We start from the raw sequence: 22,661 nt of genomic DNA, 5'->3' as shown, positions 1-22,661 counted from the left end.
TAAAAAGAAATAAGCAAGGTATACAGCGAGCGCTAATCAAGTTAGGAAAAAATGTGCAGTGTGGTAATTACGATACGAACTCGTACGTACGTGCTAATAATAACCATTGTCTCGTTGCACGCTGAGTTTGTTTCATCGACGCATTTTGTATTGAAAATGTGAAGGGGTTGAGCAGCATAATTTTGCTAATATGAAATTCAAAATTCTATAAATTCTATTCATACCCGCGTTATCGCGTGGCAACTAAAGTTAATATTATCTTTTGACACGACTTGGGGACAATTCGGTATGGTGTGCATGTACATTACCGCTTATTGTATGTGTCTATTTAGAGTGAACTCGTTTTGAAGACGCACCGGTGAGCTAATTACGTTCAGGGTGGAGAAGTCTTCGTCAATAAGAAATCAATTCATTACCGACACATTCCGATTTCCAGCGGAGGTTCCTTTGGGAGAAGATATATTCTATTGGCCTGTGCGTATAATTACTCAACCTTCAACGAATTAATCATTACAAATTCGCCTTGTTTAACGCACTGGATTCAATTAACGGCGAGATATAAACACTCCAGACGCCATCGATTTAGAAATCCCAAAATTGAGATCATTCTTGTTTTTTCGCAATTGCACGTCTGATACGTTAACCGTAAAATCATTAAAATAATTATTTATCATAGGGGGTGTAGCTTCGGCCGTGGACTTGGTCAAATACAACCTGCGCTGCATGCTGGGATTCAGTTCAGTCTCGTTGGTGAAATGTACACAAGAGACTGTGATACTACTCGGGAAGCTTCGCAAATTATATATACTGTGTTTCCGTGTGTGGGGGGGGGGGGATTTACTTGAAATACTGTGAATGATATATCAGTCACTATATGCATATTTGTATGCACCGTACATACCAGGGGCATGACTTCTAAGTGTACACGGGGTCATTTTATCATGGCCGAACTAACGCAGGCCAGTTACGGTTACGGAGACGGTTATCTGCTATGCGTGTATACGGTTGTGGCCGAACGTGGTCCGAAACTCAGTCGGTTTTGTTTGCAACCGAGTAAGATCAATGCCGTTGGCTGGGGCTCTCGTTTAGATGGTCGGGCCTTGTCGAGATTTAGTATCATCATGATCGGAACTCAACCACGATGGCTTATTGGAGCTGAACTCGGCTCGAGCTGTTGGGCTCCGAATACATTCCGCCGTGTGAACGAGGTAGAAATTGGTGGTGGAAGGGGCTGTGAGAAAAGTACACATTTGATACTGTGTTTGCAAAACGAAGCAGTTAGGCAAATGTTGCCATACACAAAACCTGTTGTCACATGCTTTCAATTAAATTAAGGACTGTAGTTTGAGCAAAAACCAATGAAAGGACGACGGGATTTTGTAAACTACAGCGATATAGTTACGATAGTTACGACGGTAAACACCGTCAAAACAGACATGACTGAAAAGTGTGCCACATCAGAGGTCGATTCATGCTGTATAGTACAATGCACGTAAAGACAAAAATATTGAATCACGACTCTGACCACTAAACCACTATTTTACGGCCTTCAATGGTTCCCAGATGTGTGTGTGACCATTTTGCAAAAACAAATCTTCTGTTGTTTAAAAGTCAACATTAACGTTGCTGACTAAATTGCATTATGGTTGTAATTATAATTGCCCGAGTAATATAACACAGTAATAGACATATACAGTGATTGTTATTGAAATAATCAGAAAGTACCATTTTCTCCCATATATTTAAATATTTACTTGAGAAATCTGTGTTCATTTCTAGAATCCCGGCATTCCTTGTAAATAATACAAGTTACCCATGGCGGATTCCAATTATAGTGTTTCTTTTCATTTAGATACACGTCCAGGGTATTCTCAACGTTGTTTGTTAATTTACGGAAACTGGTCTTTGTTTTAAAAAAGTAGCACTGGGGTAATGCAAACAGTTTAAATAAATATGTATTCAATATAATGCAGATACACATGAAACCACTTACACATTTCTTGGGTGGTTGGCCAAACCTTGCATATAAATAAATATCAATACGAATTTAAATCACGGATTATTTTTTTCAAAGATCGCCAAGAAGGACAAGACTATTATTGAGAAAACATGGGTGAGTGAGAACTCAATTCGGTATTGCTTCATACAGAAAATGTTTTTGTGTCTATACTGTAATTGTTTACACGTGATTGTACTGGGCAATGTCCAGCTTAATATCATTCCAAAGCTAGGATAGTAAGACGTGGAATACGCGAGTATTCATTCGATGATAACATCTCTGTAATGAGTATCTTGTGCCGATCTATACTGGTTCCCGAAATAGCGATGGATAAGATACTTTACGACCCGGTGTGTTTTACGCGCGCTGTACACGTCGCAATATGGATTCTATATCGAACACGACGCGCAATCAAACCCCAATGCACAATCACTTTACTAGTGATATATTCCTCGGTTATTCAATTGGCCAACAGAAAGCTCTCGTTACAGTTTGAATTGTGAAATTTCAAGTATTTATACAGTCAAACGAAAGGAATGGCTTTGTTGTGCCGATAGCATCTTTTGTTCATATGTGTTCTTAGCGGTGTTTGTTTTGGAACTTTAAATCCAATCAGCCGACGCACCGCTTATACTCGACGATATTTCGGAATCACGATGCAGATGATATTCTGATGCGCCAAAACGTGGGTCAAAATTACAGATTTGCGATTATTACAGATTTCCCAATATGAAATGAATAAAAACTGATATATTTTTTCTCGGTCACGAAGGATTTCGTGGTCACGATGTCCGTCTCACGAGCGAGCTGTCTCTCTTTCCTCAACTTGAATGGCGGCACGACGTTCCCGGCGAACCAGAACAAAAATCGTCTATTTTCTAGCTCATAATCATCCACAATTACCTTTTCACCAGCTTACATTATATATTTATATATTATATTATATTATATATTTTATCATAAATATTTTGTCAGTTTGATTATTTTTCACGTGTCATTTACATATTATCTTGTGTCATGTTGACACAGACGCAAATAAAATAAAATAAAATAAAATAACTGCATTAATATAAAAACGTTGGTCTGACAGCTTATAAGACTTTATGGACAGAAAACGGAAAGCTTACTAAAAGAACTTTCGCATGACGAGGGTATTGTAGGCATGAAATAAAATGGGGTTATTTAAAGACTACGCAATTAACTGGTTGAATGATATGCAAATTTAATAGTTGCTGAGTTCAAACAAAAGAACGAACCATGTCTGGAATATCCCAGAGCACTTAAGCAATATATAATAAATAAACTGATCACGAAAACCACTATCTCTTTATAAGTTGTTTCTGGGACATTGCAATATCTATTCAGTCGTGTTTGAAATGGTGTTGTTTTCAACCACTGGAATTATCTTTTATAGATAATAGGTGTATTTACTAGGTTGAAGATAAAAGCAAGATAAAGAAACATTTATTTAATTGATTGTTTTACAACGAGTAACCGAGTGAGACGATGACCGGTTACAGTATTTGCTCACTGTAATAACACTAAGAGGTATTACTGAACATGCATATGCATTCCATGGTGCATTTTTATATTCATATTTTGTGATTTTACTTACTAGATGGTTGTGGTCTGTATGAGACTTATTACGATTGCTAAAATACTATGTCATTGCCTAACAAACCTAAGATGTTCATGTGTGTGATGTTTCATGAAAATAGCAAAGTAAGCGTTGCGTTGAAGCTGCATATTATGTATGTCATCGTCGGGACAGTCTCGTTTGCAAGGCGGGAGTATATGTTGATTGGAGAGAGAACCATAGATATGTTTCTACTTGGGAGTCGGGAAATTTAATATTTCACTTTTGGAATAGATATAAGATGGCCACTGTGACGCAAATACTACATAACCAAACGTTTGTTGTACCTTCACCCATTATAACGTCGTCCATATGATTTCCATGAACGCAGTATTCTCTTGGAGGTTGGCTGTGTTTATTATTGCTTCAAAAACTGTTTGTTCATTCGTGGTTGTATGCGTCATTCTTTACGAAAACCATTGAGATTCGCTACTCACCGCGAAGCACTGATGTAATCTCGACTAAGTGTATTAACCGTATCGCCCTTAGACACTTTTGACAGAATTAGCAAGCACGGTATAGTGTGACATGCGACTAGTTCATTACAATCTGGTGGACTAATCAGAGCCGACCATGCGTCATTAAGATTCACCTTCACAAGCCTCAAACAGAGTATGTTCGATCTACAGAGCGACGCCCACGTCTGGAAAACCACTCTGTTAAGCCGAGCAAAACATACACACGTCCTGATACCTATTTCATTTCGTAATTATGAGAATTGCTTTAACTGACTCGCAGTCGATTTAAATTGAGTGACGCATTATAAAAAAACTTGGAAGAGATTGCGTTTTGCGTGCTGTGTTCATTTGATATCCGATGGGTAATTTACACAGCTGATTGAACAGAACTCGACTGTTTGTAAAGTTATCCTGTAATTGGCATGCTAGATTAATTGTATTTCTGTTTTTAAATGAAAATGAAAATAGCCCTTGAAAGACAAGCCCTTATTTACTCGTATTAGTTTAGAGAATATTCTGTCAGCATGATGTTAGTTATGTCCTGAGATTTGCGATGTACATAGCCTCAAGATTTATCTAACTTATTACCCCGACCTTTCTCGCTAACGGCAGCCGAGGTCTCGTAAAGAGCGAGACAGTCACGGGAATTGTTTTTACTTCTCGCATACTGTTCTGTTTTCTCCCGTCATTGCAGTTCCAAATTACGTGCTCACATAGATCAGTGGAACATTGGCCTTTTCACAACCAGACTTTCTCGTCCAACTTTTTCTGCACTAATTTTCTTATATTTTTCAATATTTCTGAAAATGAACCCTAATATTGGAGCCAACATACAAAATTTAAATTAATTTTTAGTTAACTATTTTTGTCTCAATCTCCTGCAGAAAAGTGCAGACTATAAACGGAACTACTTTTGTGAATTTGTGATGAAATGAAGGAACTGGTGGTGAAAAGATTAGAGGCGATTACTCTAGTTGAGGGGAAAATACAAGCACCACGCCTATCTCGCTTTAAACGAGATCTCGGCCATTCGCGTCTACGGTTTTTTATCCTCCCTCATTTTTTACTTGCACACCGTATACGTCTAACCCACTGACCGTGTGTGTGCAATAAATGATTTTCTGTTCACCTCGAGATCTCGCATATTGCGTGAAAGGCGGGCAACGAACATATGTCACAAAGATCGAACGATTTGATTTTGAATTTATGTTTCTTTTTTTATAGCTCAATGTTGTAATGGCGATCCTTGAGAAGAGAATATTGTGTTGAGATACCCCTACTTCATAGAAATTAATCATTATCAAATGTTTATAGCACATTATTAAGCGTTGAAATACACAAAAATATTTTCGCGTTTGACGAACCCCAGACGATGTTCGGAAGCCACTACGACGCCATGACGCACAATGCGGGATCTCGCAGTCAACGGAAAATGGTCTATTGTAGACAGTTCACTAAGAATCACAATCAAATGAACTAATTTTCCCTCTAATTTGTCAGTGTAACGAATAATATCAGGTCAATGTGTCGCCAAAATGCTATCACTTTAACACAAAAAAATAAGTTTTATAAGTTTTCTATATAGTTTGTACGCGTTTTGATTTGAAATGTATATAGTATTGCTCATTTCCAAGTTTCTTTAAAACAAGTACTTTCGCAAATTAATATACCAACTTCAAGTTCTTTGTTGAATATTTTTTTAGATGGTAACAGGGCCGGTAACAGAGACAGAGCAATCAAACAACCAATCAGAAACATTATAATGAATGCTTATAATTGTGTATCCTTCGTGGAAATTCGTCAGTCTATCAAAATAACTTGCGTTTGAGAAGTTCCCAATTCATTTCAGTAATTTTATACTCGATAAATTGAATGACTCTCACTGCTGAAACACAGTTACTGAACAGGATTAACCGTGGCTTTAAGTAACATTTACTGAGTGTATTTCGCAGTTTTTTCAGCAAACAATGTATGTATGTTATTGAGTAATGTGTCACTTGTTATATTACATGAAATCAAATACAGCATACTTCAAATAGTGTTTGTTATTTTGTGAGAGAGCGCGAGTGAGAAAAGTATGGCAGGTGTAATAGAGCATGGTGGATGTCTGTTCGATGTGATACAATAAATAACACAATATCATGCTCACGACCACTATCCCCTGGACAGGCAACAAATCGTGATATTGCCCTCACAAAACTGTGTTAACTTGATATTTAAATAAGCACATTGCGTATATGCCTTTGGTCGCAGGCGTAAAAAAAAAACACGAGACGTAAAATACAAGAATGTTTGCTATTCGTTTAACGCAATCCAATTTGTTCGGCGTTAGCAATTTGTAAAATATTTCAACAATTCAAGCTATCTAAAACTGACAAGTAGGGGTCAGTTAATAGAAAAAATACTCTGTTTCCGGCAACTGTAAATTTCAAGGGATGGTTATCAGTGCCTCAGGTGGAGTGGTACCCGACTGTCACGGTGATTGCGAGGGAGATCTACGGGCGATATTCTCCATTATAATGACAAATAACATTTAAAATTTCTAGAACACTAGACCCAGTGATGGCATTTTATCATGGCATAATGTTTTTTTTGTATCCCATATACCATGATATATCTCTATATTATGAAATAAAAATCCTGGCAATCTGATTGGTTATTATCATGGATTGTGAAAAGTTTATAGTGTTAATCGACTACAATTAATTAGTAATTATGTAACAAATGCATCTAGAAACCGTCCATATATTGATGTTTCCTAAAAATAACCGTATGTCTTAATTGCAACATGCTAAACTGGAGGTAATCGGTATTCATATATGGCGTTCAAATATGCAAATGAGCCAGGATGGTGTACGAGGTATTGTATACGATTACTGTGTTAGTTTTCATCCCTCGAAGCTGCGAATGGGATACACGGAATAAACAAATATATCACATTCATGACCATACAATGTCAGATTTATTAAACGAGTGTAAATCTGATATTGTAGGGTTACTCGTGAGACATTCTTTGTAGCCACATTCCATTGAATTCTCCATTCAATTCATTTAGATGCAAAGCAATTACAACCGAGAGCAGGCAGATATGCCCACGGACACTCCGAGACTTAATTGAATTGAATCGTTCATTCGGCGCAAAGGCCACAACGTAATGCCCGAGAGCAAAATACACTCTGGGTCAAATTTCAATTTACGAATTGCTGTTCCTAATAAACAACCTATAAATATTCACATATATACGCAATTAAGCAACCCGGCATCCCGCCAACCCTCTGCAAATAATATACACTGCCCAACAATAACGCCGTCAGCGCTACCCCAGATAATCTGTTTGTATTCAGACGGAATGAATAGTGTCCTGCGCGATACACACGTCGTTTGCGATGTATGAACCGATAGTGATTGCCATAAAGAGATACAGATTCGTTAATGACTAAATTACGTAATAATAGTATTTATATTCTTAGATTGGGGAGAAAAAATTACATAGCATTATCTGTAGGGATACAGACGAGTTTTAGTCGTTCTTTATGTCGGGGTAGTTAAATTAGAGACTGTGCTCGGATTGTATAATGATGTTTCATCGGTAGACCGCATAAAGTTTGTTCACCGTGCAAAGTTATTTTTTAGGTACAGGTGTTCATCTGATCTCGTTCGATAGTTGTCCCGATTTATTCAATTATTATGCGTTTTTTATAATAAAGATGACAAAATAAACCCAAGCTAGATTTTATTACGTCACGATTAACTACTATTAATGATCTCACATGAGCTCCCCCCGTATATGATGTCTACTACGAAAGTATGAAAGATTGACAGAAAATAGATGACGAGTCAATGAGAAGCAGCTATTCACAAGACAGATGTTAGGATTGGGTAGCCAAGCAAAAACAAACAGTCAGACCAATCAGAGAGCTTGTTTGTTGACAAGTATTTTTCGACGAATTAAAATCTGCCTTGTATACATGCTTCGATTCAACTGCAACTGACAGCGGTTACTCTTGAAATGAGCCAGTGCCATTAATCTGAAATCAGAACGATTTGACCAGCCAGTCAATTAAATTTAATAATCGGAGCCCTGTCAAAATACATGTTGAAAGATGGATCTCTTCGAGAAAATGCATTCTAAAAAACAGTATTGATACATTTTGTTAATGTATTATTTTATTTTAAGGTGATAATGATGATACACGTTATGAGTTGAATGATTGCTGACGTCATCGATTATATGAATAAATTATCGTGGTCCAAAATGTCAACTCTTAGCAATAACGTTATGTAGAACAGTTAGAATATCTTTTTCAATACCAAAAGAGAAATCTAGATTTGTGATGACCAACAAAATTAATTTGTTACTAAAGCAATAACAATTACTCGAACACGACCAAAGAGATTATAATCTCCATAATCGACGTAAGAAACATTTAAATTGAGGTTTTACAGACGATGCGCAATTGAGTTGTCCTATAGAGCACATTACATGTGAGAAAGCAATCAGACTGAGATTTTCGTGTCGTCGCCACATGCTTTCAGAGTCATTCAATTCCGAATGCCTGCGGATGAAATTCTAATCAAGAGAATTTCATAAATACAGTTACACAGCGACCGTAAACAATATTATCACTAGGTTTCTCTAAGGCAACCTTCTGGCTTCGAACAACCTCCTAATTCCGTGAATATTCGGCGTCGCCCGGGAACTGGCCGGGCAATAAATGTGAGCATTGTAATCAGTGACAACAGATGGGGTGGTTAAATTCCTCCGTCGCTGTGTCAACATGACACACAGGTTAACGATTTATTGATGAAAAACTGACAGGTTAATTAAAGTGCCCCAAACCGGTTAAAACGTCGGCACAACATCGTAAAAAGAAATCGGTGAATCTCAGGAACGTGAAGTACATTTTTGGCAGAAAAAAATACATTTTTCTTCATTTAAATATGTGCTTATTTTTCAATGTGAAATATTCATTCCGTAAAAATTAGGCTCGCAGAATATTTATTTTCTGTTATTGACCCCTGTAGAACTTTTAGTCAACTCCCAAATGTGTAAATGTGCTTCGTGATAAAATTGAAACCACGTGTTCAAGGTTGGGTACCCAAATTTCACATGAATTCCCATCTTAGTTGCCTTCACACATATGAATTCATTATTATTGGGAGCGACTACGTGGATAGATGTTCACCTTTGGGTTTTCCATTTCATTTCAGATTCGCGATCTGCGCCACTGTACATTCATCAACGGCTTAAGTAAAATACTTAAAAAATTGAAGCATGATCTTGGAAACCTTTTACAGTAATAAATACAGATTTAAGTAAAAAAAGATTATAGTACATTTCGAAGTGAGCTTCTGATTAACTACCTTTATGTAACGTTCTGTTGGGAGAGCACATTGCATCTAGAGGATTACCCGACGCAGTACAATCTATGGCTTCTGCCACGCCAATAAAAGGAAGCCTTACACGTATTGCGCAATAGTTAACTGCTTAGAAAGTCAAAAGAATGCAACAATCAGTTTACCATTTTAGCATTGCACAACAAAACGCTGTGCATGTAATGTACAACAGGAACCCTGGTAAGACCATGCTGTAGTAGGACTTCAGATGAAAATCTATGAATCAATTATAACTTGGTACAGGGCCGGCCACGCCATTAAATAAGAGTGTATCGTACAACAAAATCTAATATTAGAAATACTAGGTATTAACTAGCAGCCTGTCGGCTGATATATTTCCGCAGTTTGTGATGCATGCTCTGAAAGAAATGACTAAGAAGCAATTTAAACTTAATGCTAGCTGCTTTAATATCGCAAGACACCAACTTTCTTGATTTTGTTGCAGAGAATATTTCACTAAAAGTAGAGAATTGAAGACATCTTTACGAAATGGACAAATCTAGTAGAGGTCTACATGTACAAGCTGCATGTGTACAAGTATCAAAGAATTTGGACTACTGGTTTTGAAGGACAAGTCAAAAATATGTTTTTTGAGGAAAAACGACGAAAATATTTGCTAAAAATAGAGAATTGAAGATGTTGACAGGAAGTGAACAAATCTGACAGAGGTCCACCCAAGGTATCTACAAATACATTTACAAAGCAATCAGGTTAGAGCTTTTCAACAAGAAGTTGAAAATAACATTTTTACAAAAAATTACACAAATATTCACTAAAATTAGAGATTTGAAGATATCGTCATGAAATTACCAAATCTGACAGAGATTCACCCAAGGTTCGTCGACAGCGGAGCTAATAAGTTGAAACAGACGCAAATGAAATGTATGCGTCCCATAGCAAACGTACTACCATGTTAGTTTTGCATGCTACCCGAGTAAGTACTAAAACATCACAGCGATATTGAATTTTTGCTACAGAACTGAGCGGATCAGTCCTAGCTTTTTAAGTATGTACACTGTCATCCTTGTACACTGCAATTGTTGGAGACTTATAGCTACAGTTAAGCCTATTTTATAACATTATCGGTCTCAATGATGTTACAATTGAGGTGGACCCCCCTCTTCGTATACATCCATAATAAACACATATACATGCATTACACCTTTTTTTCTATCGAACACGAGAGAATCCCAGCCGGGGGAATGCAATCGAAACGAATCCGAAACCTCACAAAATACATGTTCATGAAAAGTACACAGAATCAGATTCTGATGAATACAATGTCGCCAAGAAACATATACGACACATAGAACATACACGACACACAGACGGCAACGGAAATAACGAACATCGGATTGGAATGTTATTCGCATTCCCAGACGCTGAGTTGAATGATCTCTTCTACAATCTTAAACGTAAATCTTGAGCTGTAATTGCTAATTGAGAATTAATAGCAACTGGCATTCTGATTTGAAATCTATTTATATACTACAGTGCGATGACCGAAACATATACGTCACAAGAAAAACATAACATGACGTCATGGGTGAAATATGTTAACAAGACTTTTTTTTCACCCGTCTCCTGCGTGAAACTACGCATGGTTTGGTGCCGTTACAGCTACTGCGTGATTGTTATTTAATACAGAAATCAGTTCATGCCTATTTGACATGTGCACATATGTTAGAAGTGGCAATATCAATAATAGAAAGAATTTGACTATAATATATAATTGTGTTAGTAGTTGTGGACGATACGTAAATTACTTTGCTTACGGTAAATATGTTTTATCAGAAAATTAATTCTATCCGAGTATTACGCAAAAATTCTAGTATATTTTTATCAACAATGTCCATTTTTTGTCATTAAAACCAAGTATAGCAATATAAAGGAAATAATAACAACATTTACCAATGTATAGCATGCTATTTTAACAGACTGAAAGCGCGGCGAAACCCGTGAGTGAAACACGATAAGCTAATTAACTTTACTCTGTGTTATCTTTGTACATTCGAATCTTGGCATATGAACCACAGACATTTGTTTACACTGGTTCGAAATGACGCGGTCTGAAATAGACATGATTTCATCGAGAATACCATCACTAACATTTCATTGTTTCGTTGTTCGATTAGACTTGCAAATGGTCCCTTGTTTATTTGTACAAGTCTATTGTTCGATGTACGATACCCGGATATCTCGCTGATGTGAAGTTTTATTGTGTGTGTGTGTTTTATTCATGGAGCTCAAATTCACTTTTAAACCGAAGAGAAAAGTGTCTTTGGCAGTTAAAACTATTTTTGTTATAATATATATCCTATCTCAGCGCCCTGAACCCGTAACAAATTGGAGTGCAAAATAATAATAACCGATTATGAAAATCAATTGCTTTCAGATTCGAATCGGAACATATTAGAACCATTAAAAGAGGAATCCGGATCTGCCGCACATACCCTTGATCCATTTTGATTATTTTTCCCCGGCGCAACCACTCGTGCGTGTACCGTTGAGTTATTCGATGTAAATACCCTCGAATCTTGTGATGTAATCTGCGGTTATGCTGTAATCCGTACACACGGTAATAAGCATTTACTCAATTGTAGCGAAAAATCGAAAAAAAAAATTCATGTCAGCTGTAAACTGATGGTATTTACGGAGAAGTACTCGTTACATGCTCTGAAAATCAAAGGAAATCTCAGGCACAGTGTTTTACGAACAATGAAAATAAGTTAAACCATTACGCAATAATTATTTTTCTTTTTGCATATTTTATGCATTTCCTTGTCGATTAAAAAAAAGGCTATTTCCAGTTGGCCACAGGTAAGATTGTTGTAAAAATACGGACAATTATGCTCATTTATGCCAGGAATGGTGACAAAAAATGATGTTGGCGCAATAATATTTAGACGATTTTACGGAGCTGATTGCTGTAACAGTATGCTGTTGTATGCCTCGTTAAAAACAAATGAACAACGCGTAACATAAGTACAATGATAAACTATTTTTTTTGTACTTGAGCCAGAGAAATATACGAAGGGGTAAAGAAACTGCTATACAATAATAAAACCGGCGAGTTTTGATCTTCTATGCATTCTCATTCTCGCTGAAACATTTACCATGTGTGCGATTTACATACTGAACGACTGAGTAACTACAGTAACTCAGCGTACTGGCAACGGAAATTAGATTTTTGAAATCGAATACTAAGCTCTCTTCTTAATGAATAATGTAATGCAACAACTATTTGAATATTGTCTCTGTACGAATCATGTCGATTTCAGTGATCACTCATAGTTGAAATGCCGACTGGGGACAGAAAGATGGTTATGTAATTTAATTTCGAATTACTTTTACTAGCATTTACTAATGTTCAGAGAAATTGCACAATTGCAGACCTATATCAATATATTTATCAGCTTCATAAAGATTGTTGTAACAATTGTTACCTAACACATACGTGCCTGTCTCAACTTATCTAAGTTCTGTCCTGGAAATGATCTAGGTCGTTTTAATAGTTAGAAGCTCACATATTGGTTTACAGTTTCACGAACGCGGGTGGGCTCGAATTGGCCACACATGGGTCTAAGCTGTATCCCAAATGTTATTTATAGAAGAGCATTGTCTCGTTTTCATCACGTAGCATGTGTATAGAAACAGGCGGGGCAAATATTCCACAAGAGAGTTGCGTCAATTCGATTGTAAGCTGATTTGAAATGAAATACATTTACTTTCGATGTGTCCAAATTACTGAAAACTTTACAGACAAATGTATTACACAATTTTATTTCACCCCACCATGTGATAATTTACAGAACGATTTGTGTACATTAGTAAATCCAGACAAGCTTATATTCCTCTCAATGAAGGAAAAATAAAAAATAAAAATAAAATTTATTATTTTCTGTACCTCAATTGATAATGTATTTCTATAACGTTACACACTGGAGAGTGTATCAATGTCAACGTCAACATAAAATATAATACCATGTTCATTAATATTAAACGACGGCGGTCGTCGCTCCACGCACGCGCGGGATATGGGTCTCATACAAAGCGGTCGAAGGTATCGAAGAAGTCACCGACGATAATTGGTGCAAGTCGCGCCCAGGTCGACTCATACTTGTGATTTCCACTAGAAGTGCGCAATGAATTGTGGGAAAATCAATGTTTATCTACACAAATGTAGCACATGCGTGGCGCGACGACCACCATCCATTAAAAATGCATGCATCACTTCAGTGCTATATCATACGAATCATGACACATTTCAGGACAGTATCTAAAGCGATCAAGGAATCGATTGAATGAATGCACACACTGACCATAAGCATTATAATATATTTTAGATGGCCGAGAAATCCGCGAGATTTGGAAACACTAGTTGAGGTGGCAAAGTTTCGTGGCTCTCTCGCTCACAACGAGATCTTGGCGGCCATTTACGTTTGAGGTTCATTGTTCAGAAAATACGCAATATTACGAAGCACTATACACCCAGTAACTATATATATCGTCAAATATCATTACTCATGCCTCATAACCCTCGTTTTAAAACTTGGCAGCCATCCAATAACAGATAATAATACTAACGGCATGACTGGAAAGATTTTCAAAGATTTGGAAACAACATCGGCGTCGACAACAACATAAACAACAACCGTCGATTTGTTTAACAGCCCATGTGACGCATATTAGCAGTAAGTGTACTTTGCCACGACTTTAGGTTGTTGTTATTCCCCCAAGCCAACATTCATAATCAATTAAACCCAATTCGACCCAGGCCATATGTAGGCGTTAAATTCTAGTCAAATCACCCTAAGTAACACGTAGTGCTTTGAAAGGCCAGGACCGTCATAGATGAATCAATGGGGAAATGGCATACCACAGCTGTGTGGATAAATACGAAGCCATAAAACACGGTAAATTGGAACAACCAGACAGCAAAGTCATAACGGGGCCAAAGGTGAAAACAATATTCAGATATTTATGTTTCCCCGTCGACTTGCAGTTAAAAAGTTCGCGTGCTTGTAATTTGAGCTGCATAATATTCAACGACCTTGTATGATTTCACGTATGCATTGCAGTGGTGGCATTTCTGCCAATACAGTAGTGCAAGTATTAGAATATCTAACAAATCGAATCAGTATATACTATCACCAATGTGATGAGTAGACATGGTAAATGATGATTGAACAAAATGAGATGCCGAATTGTTCGAGTTACGAACATCAAGTTACGAACATCGAGTTACGAAAACATCACCAAAACCACGCCCAAATCATATCTCGATGTTCAATAAACAGTTAACTGAACTTCGATTTACGGGCAACGTAGAATGTTTGTTTTGTTTAACGTTATATATTTCTTGTAATTCGATGTCCGGTTAACTGATAATTTAAAGTTCGAGTTACTAAATTTGAACGTTCAACAAAAACAAAAAACGGTTAATTGAACATCGAGTTACAATTTTAGCGTGGTTTCAGAAATATGGGCGCGGTCATTCACGTAACTCAATCTTTTCATAACTCGATGTCTGCAACTCGAACAATACAGCATCTCGAATAAAATGTATATTGCTATTTGAAATGTACACAATACAGGGTTAGAGTAAACCCCAATATAATAACACAAATATCAAATCAATCAACAAATCTACAATATTGTATTACAAATAAATTATGTCTGATTGCTGCAGTCAATGCGTTTTTAATGCGTTTTAGCTCGGGATGTAGGTATGTTGTAGGTGTGGTTGGCACCAGTTAGCTCATACTTCATCCCTCACAATCAGCTAATGCTCGTACAGAACTAATTTAAGGGTATGTATTATATACTAATATATAGGGACTAAACTTACCATGGTAACAAAATTGGGGTACCCTATATTAAGTAACCGGCGGTGCGATGGAAAAGTCTGTGTTTTTTTAATTGAAAATTGTACATCGAATTTCAAATACAAAGTTAACTAATTTTCAGAAGCAAAATTTGAGGGTATGAATTATATATATACAATGGACACAAAATTGAGGTACCCTATATTAAGTATGGGAAAAGTCTGTTTTTTTAATTGAAGAAATTTCTACATCGCATTTTAAACACTCACTAATTTTTAGTCCTAAAAAAGATAATGAATACACATTATGTGTTGAAAAACAAACCATCGAACAACTATTTTGGAAACGCATTATTACGTAATTGTATTAGAAGGCTTCTGAGAAATGTTAGAAAACACAACATTGACCATAATTTATTACTACTTTCATGTAAATCCGGTAAATTCAAGGAATTTTCTTTAATCACGTGTTCTTGATAGGAAGCTATAGACTAGTCGTTGTACAAATGTGGCAATTACTATAAATATGGTTTCAATGAAAGTACTATAAGTGATGTTTATTAACATATATGTAAATGTGTTTATTTGTTATGCAATGTTTTGTAACGACACTGTGTACTAAATATAAATAAAAGAAAAAATATATATATATTCGTATATATCTGTGAGAATTCGCCAGATCTTTTAATCAGATTAAAAGTACGATTCTATATCATTGAATTGTATGAGCAGTAAGAGATTAGTAGTGTGAAGCTGATACCCCTACAGCGAAGTATAACAGTCCATATTTGATTGGGTATGCAAATTTTATGTCAACGGGATATGCATATTATAGTCTGGTTCCCTGCCCAAGTTTTCACCGCTGAGGGCTCAAAGAAAAACAAGGTCAGGTACGGGCCGACATCTTGGTCAGATTTCTGGCCAAAATGGATGACAGTCACATGATGGTCACATGGTTACTTCGCAACAAACAAAATGGCTGCCTCCACTGTGACATGTACGCCGGTCAAGATAAGTAATTCATCTCAAGCGTGTTTTGTTTGTAGTACAGTGGGGACACGAACAAAAAAAATCCACGAAGGTACCGGGAAACATAACTTGAAGTTGTTGTTGTCGAAATATGGCGAAGTAGAGGTGATTGAGGGTTTGATTTGTAGGAATTGTGAACGCCATTTGTTGACACTAGATCGTCAGGTGAATGAATTTCGAGAGAAATGCCAAACTTCGAGCAGACTAAATTCGAATGTGAAGCGATGTGCGAGATCTCCATTGGTTGCTGAAGGAAAAAGCTTTAAGAAACACTCCAATTTGTCAAGTTGTAAGATCACCGAAATCACTGACAGTGTTGAAATAAGATGTGCAGAAGAATGTCCAACTCCATGTTTGTTTACATTTACGGGGAGCGTGACATAAAACTGTCGTCTTCACGGCAACAAAACAGCAGGTGGCCTGGTTGCGTCAGATTTCTTGAACGCGCTCGTAGTTTGTTTTAAAATTGGGTCAAGTCTCAGACTAGTACGAAACCTTTACTCTAATCTCGGGAAAACGATATATTTATTCAGTTACCGGTGATACACACTTCGAACCCAGTTTTAAAACGTTGAAAAATTATTCAAACAAATCGACCACTTCGGAAACATATTTTCTATATTTATTCAATCAATTGGCCCACCCCCAAAAATATTTATTTTTACATGGCCGAATTGATTGAGTTTTTACGGTACAATGTAATTCCCAGGGGACACTTAATTATAATAACTTATTTTGGTGAATATTTGTTCATCCAAACAATTCATATTTCTTTTTTCAAAAGAATTTGATTTTATATATAATGGTCAGCACATTTTGTGTGGCAAAACCCCATCACAAATATGGGTTCCAGGTCTTCAAGCGAGTCAGATTCCAGGGTTTTAGCGGTCCTATGCTATGTTATGCCACCATAAATAGTCTTTAACCCCTATGCTTATCTGATATCACATATTTAGTGTAATGTTTATAATGGCACTAAATTTCCTCTATGATATACTCGACCTCAGAAAATAAATTTACAAGTAATTTGTGTACCATATGTGTATTTGCTACATTAGAAGCGCACCTAAACCAAAATTTGAATTGTTTGTATACTGTAGTGTTAGAGTATCAATTATTTTTGCCAGACAGACCTTGACATGTAGTTAAGAGCATGCGCTTCTAATGTAACAAATACAGTACATCTAAGTATGAGTGAGTGGTCATGTTCACTGGATTTATAAATTAGAAACTGCAACATTTATGCGCATCACAGCCATAGAGTGCCATGTAAAAATCAAAATGTTATTGGCCCGAATGACACTAATGCTGTGACACTGATTTAAATGCATCAGCAATTTTACAAATGTGGGCTTCATAGTGTGACAATTTCCAGGGTTACATCTTTCCACCACTGTGAATATTACATATGCAAGTAAGACAGCACAATGTTTTTTTTAAGTTAAAGATAATCATTTATTATATACATGTTTCACTGCAAGTTTGGTACATACCACATAAAATATTTGTAAATAAACATCCCTGTCTCATCAATTTAGTAATTGTGTCATTGGTATTTTTCGACCCAAAGAAAGCTTCAAAAGGGCTCCCACATATTGTGAACAATCGTATTGGACAGACATCAAGAAATGTGTGCAGAGTTGCATGAACCTAATTGCACATTGCACAAGAGTTGTTACAAGAGTGAGGTTGACTTGATTGCATTAACAAACAAGTCATGCACAGCACAGTCCTTGTGAATTACCAACTTGTATGCTGTGTATCAGCACTTAGATATGCATATGTATAGAAATTAATTGCTGTAGGCTGGCATATCCAAATTATATATACATTTGTAAAACAAGCAGTCTATCGGTTGATACAGCTCTGCTGTATTGTGAAATGTACCAGCTTAACACATTTGAAATATAGCTGCAAGCAGCGATCAACTAGTTTCGTACCTATGGCAGCATTGGTACAGGGCTGTAATACACCAAATTTAGTTCAAGGGGTCTTGAAAAAAACTATATCACACCACCCTCTTCTCCCCCTCCAAATATAAGTCCCTTTAAAAACTTTAAAACATTCGATTGGGACCCTTACTCATCACACCAATTTTGGTTCAAATCGGTCACATGGCCTTGGAGTTAAATGAATTCATACCCCCCCAAAAAACACCCGCAGGGGTACTCTTTGTCATCACACCAAATTTGGTCCAAATCGGTCAAGGGGTTTTGGAGTAAAACGCAAATATATAAAAATCACACCCCCCCCCTCCCCTCAAAATTGACCCTCTCAGAAAAGTAACACCATTATAACATTCACTAGGAGACTCTTTGTCACAACACCAAAATTGGTCAAGGAGTCTTGGAGTAAAACGCAAACGGTTAATGAGTGAGGGCGCTTGATTTATGAAAGGGGTCTATGTGCCATGAATTTATTGCTGTGAATCCTGTGCATCCAGGATATCAAATGGTCTAGCCCTAATCTAAATTGCAGTTGAGAGCAAGCATACAAATTGATATATATATATATATATATATAGGACTTCAAGACACACAGATTCAAAACTTAGGTGAAATATATTGTCAAAGTAAGGTGTATCACTGAAAACTGAGGGGGATTATGAACACTAAGGCACAGCGCTTAATTGATGTGTGTGATAAAATGTATCATACAAACACACATTTTTTTTCATGAACTAGAAATCATTGTCAAAAAGTATTGGACATCCAGTTGAAAACAGTATTGTTTTATCAATGTATTGCATGCCATTGTTTGAGCTCCCAATCAGTATATACATTGACAATATATAGAGTATCACTACATGCTAACAATAAGTGAGTTGCCATATTAAGGATAAATTAGTCTTTGGTCACTTTATTGAATATACGTAACAGTACTCCATCAACACATCCAACAAAGTGATCAACTTTCAGAATTTATCCTTATTTTTACAGCATGAAACCCTGCTCTAACAAAATGTCTCACTATTGTTTTGAATATGCATGTCTTGAAGCACCCATATTTACATATATATTAATTTGTATGCTTTCAACTGGAAGCAAACACATGAGCAAATAACATTTCCCCTCAGTTTCCAGTGAAAATTTGAGGTACATAACTATAAAGATTCTCCTCTTTCTACACTTGCAAAATAAGAGAAATTATATTATCAACATATTGATCCTCCAAATAAAAATCAGAAATCAAAAACTTGCGATTGGAGTATCTTGTATATTTTGAAGATATCTTCTCCGCTAAAGATGGTGTCCATCCTGTGACAACTGAAGGAGAAGGTGCATTATAGATGTTATTTTCAGCTTCAAAATACTGTAATAACACATCACATATTACCTGTGATCATCAAAATCACTTTCATCAGCATCTGACTGTACATCAGATTCTGCTCCTGATGGCTGCTAACAGCCATCAGTTTCAGCTGGCTGCTAACAGCCATCAGTTTCAGCTGGCTGCTAACAGCCCGCAACAATAGGATCTGATGTACAGCCTGATGATAATGAAACTGAGAATCACAGATGGTACAGTCACACAATAGCTTGCAATTGTCACAGCACTGATGTTTAATGATATAGTCCTTGGGAAATTCCTGACCAAAATGTGAGGCTAGTGACACTCTACGACATTCATCTGTTGTACAGTATTTCCTCATTTCCTCAGTCATGTCTTTCACATTGTGTGCTGTCAGATGCATTGTAGTACAAAATAGCCTCAGATTCTTCCCCCATCTCTCCCACATCTGCCAACTTCCTGAATGTATGCTAATGAACAAATGAGAATTGTATTTAACATTTAAGTAGCTTCACTACAAGTTACAAAAATAGTGCAATATGGTACTGGACTGTATTTGCTGTATTACTAGAGCATATGCATAGGTAAATGACATGGTAATATATCTCTATACAGTACAGGAAAAGTTTAGTTTATTGTACACTTCTATTGAAGATGCACTTCTCATATTGAGCAAATGCGTATTTTCATGAGTTCTCTTGGGTGACTGACATCAATTGTTATATCCATTCTATGATGTAACCTGTGGTATTTCATCATAAAATAACTTTCCTAGCCATCATCGTCATCCAATAACTACACTCATGACAGGATTACAGGATTATTGGGACTTCAGATTTTCTTGAACCAACCAATTGCTTGTGGTCATTAAATAATCAAAACAAATAAAACATTCAAAATGTTGGCAACACTTACAAGTAGTATAATAATAAGATCATGCACACAATAAAGGAACTTGGTTTTACACATTGTATGTCAAATATGTACAATGCGCTCTGAAAATTCATGAATTTTGTGCGTAACATTGCATTACTACATTTAGACTGAACTACATGCATTTTAACATACTTTCCATTGTTCTTGGTACACCAGCATGGATAATTCGCCTGACTTGTTTTGGATCTGCACCCATCCCATATGCCTCAGTTGCAAATAACAATCTGATACCACAATTCATGGTCTGCATGCCATCGATCACCTCTTTCTTCATCTGCTTAATGATAAAAGTATGATATATAAATTGTCAATATGCAAGTTGATATGAAATAGCCAAATGGCTCAAGTTAATTGTTGTGGCAAAGGTAATGTAACAGAATATCATATGATAGTTAAATGACAGAGGTGCATTTATAGTAAAAAAAATGCACAAATTATTAATATACAGAACAGTATACAACAAATTTTGATGGCTTATCTGTTCTTGTATTGGAGATAAACATCTAATATAGCAAATACAGTTAAAGGGGCACAGTCGCTATATCTTTTATACAAATTTGGCTTAAGTGTAAAGTGAACTGCATTCACCAATTTGATAAAGAACACACACTTATCACGTTATCTTTCAGTGTGTCATTTGATGAGGCAACAGCCACATTGTTTACCTAAATGTTATAGACAAAGCTGCTTATAAACCCGGAACAAATGATTTATATATATAACAATTAACAAATAAATATTCACTTTATTTTTTTATTGGTAAAACCATCAGAGGACCAATTTGTTATTTACTATACAACAACAAAAATAACATACCATACCATACAGAATATGGAAAACAATTGTTAAACAGTAGAAGTCATATCCAAGTTAGTATTTATAGTTAACAAAATAACTTAAATTTACCTTGTTAGTGCATGAGGCATGGAATTGAGCCACCAGACCAGATATATCATCTATATCACTGTCAAAAGTTGGCATTAAAGACAATTCGTGAGCAAATCCACACCATTTAAGTGATGAGTAAACAATTGTTCGTGGAAAACATTCCTGTTTACTGCGCAATTCATCAATAAGTGGTTTGAAGATCTCCTTAAAAGACTCTTCAATTCTGTTGTTTGGAAGTCTTTTTGTCACATGGAACATTATGTTTGGTCTATCTATGCTGGCAGCGATAATAACAGGATTGGTAAGCAGAAGATGTGATGATATTTCTTGCTGTGTTCTTTTCGTACCGGTGGCCATAGGTCTTTCAGATTTCGATATTCCGGACGGAAATCACTTCCCCATTGTACTACACAGTGTGCTTCGTCAACAACAATATGAGATACCTTGTGTTGCCAAATGTCGCCACGAAATACGGCGAAGAGTTTCTTGGTCATTATGTGTTCTGGGTGAGACAGTATATACAAATACTCACAACTAATGAAACTGGACAAACTACAGTCAAACTCCGGATTTAACCGCACTGACCTTGCGCCGAGTCTACGAGACTGTTCTTCTATAATAGCATTCAATGGCGAGATCAAGATCACTGTCCTGGGACTGTGTGAAGCTGACATGTAGGGAAGGCACTCAAAAATCAGTGATTTTCCATAACCGGTAGGCAACAAGCCTATACAATCACTATCAGTGGATGCCTTCAAACAATCAACTTGCTTTGGTCTTAAATATGTGTAACATGAATGACTGTTTGCGTTTACATGTGCTAAAGCAATCTTTGTTTTCATAACAAACTCCATGTCCATGGAAGCCGCCATGTTGAATTGTCTCAGTGACGAATCAGATGTTCCGTACGTAACTACCAATAACCGCCTTGGATGTAATACCCCGTACCTGACCCTTTTCTAAAACCGCCCTCAGCGTTGAAATGGGGCAGGGAACCAGACTAATGCATATTAAAACCCCAAGTACCCTACAGACATAAATAGATATGCAGTCATGTCACGTGACGTTAGCGTGGACGCAGTATCTCCGTCAAAACATTTTGTTTACTACGCTCCTAGCATACTCTGGCAAAGTACACAAACTAGGCCTGTACTCGGCAACCATTGTTTGAATACTCAGTGTGATCGTCGATTTACCAAA

At 36.6% G+C, this 22,661-nt stretch overlaps 1 protein-coding gene and 1 pseudogene across 2 annotated transcripts in view; both read right to left on the bottom strand.

The window, feature by feature from the left end:
• The window catches only part of LOC102801133 (fibronectin type III domain-containing protein 5b-like), a 68,866-nt gene that overhangs the window by 23,189 nt on the left and 23,016 nt on the right, over positions 1-22,661 (bottom strand). The window lies entirely within an intron of this gene.
• LOC146734301 (uncharacterized) lies at positions 17,778-22,411 on the bottom strand (annotated as a pseudogene).

This window comes from Saccoglossus kowalevskii, chromosome 15 (genome assembly GCF_978046115.1).
Source record: "Saccoglossus kowalevskii chromosome 15, keSacKowa6.1, whole genome shotgun sequence".
In the NCBI taxonomy this organism is placed as follows: domain Eukaryota; kingdom Metazoa; phylum Hemichordata; class Enteropneusta; family Harrimaniidae; genus Saccoglossus; species Saccoglossus kowalevskii.
The sequence above is the reverse complement of the archived record's forward strand: the minus strand, read 5'-3'. Positions and strand labels throughout refer to the sequence as shown.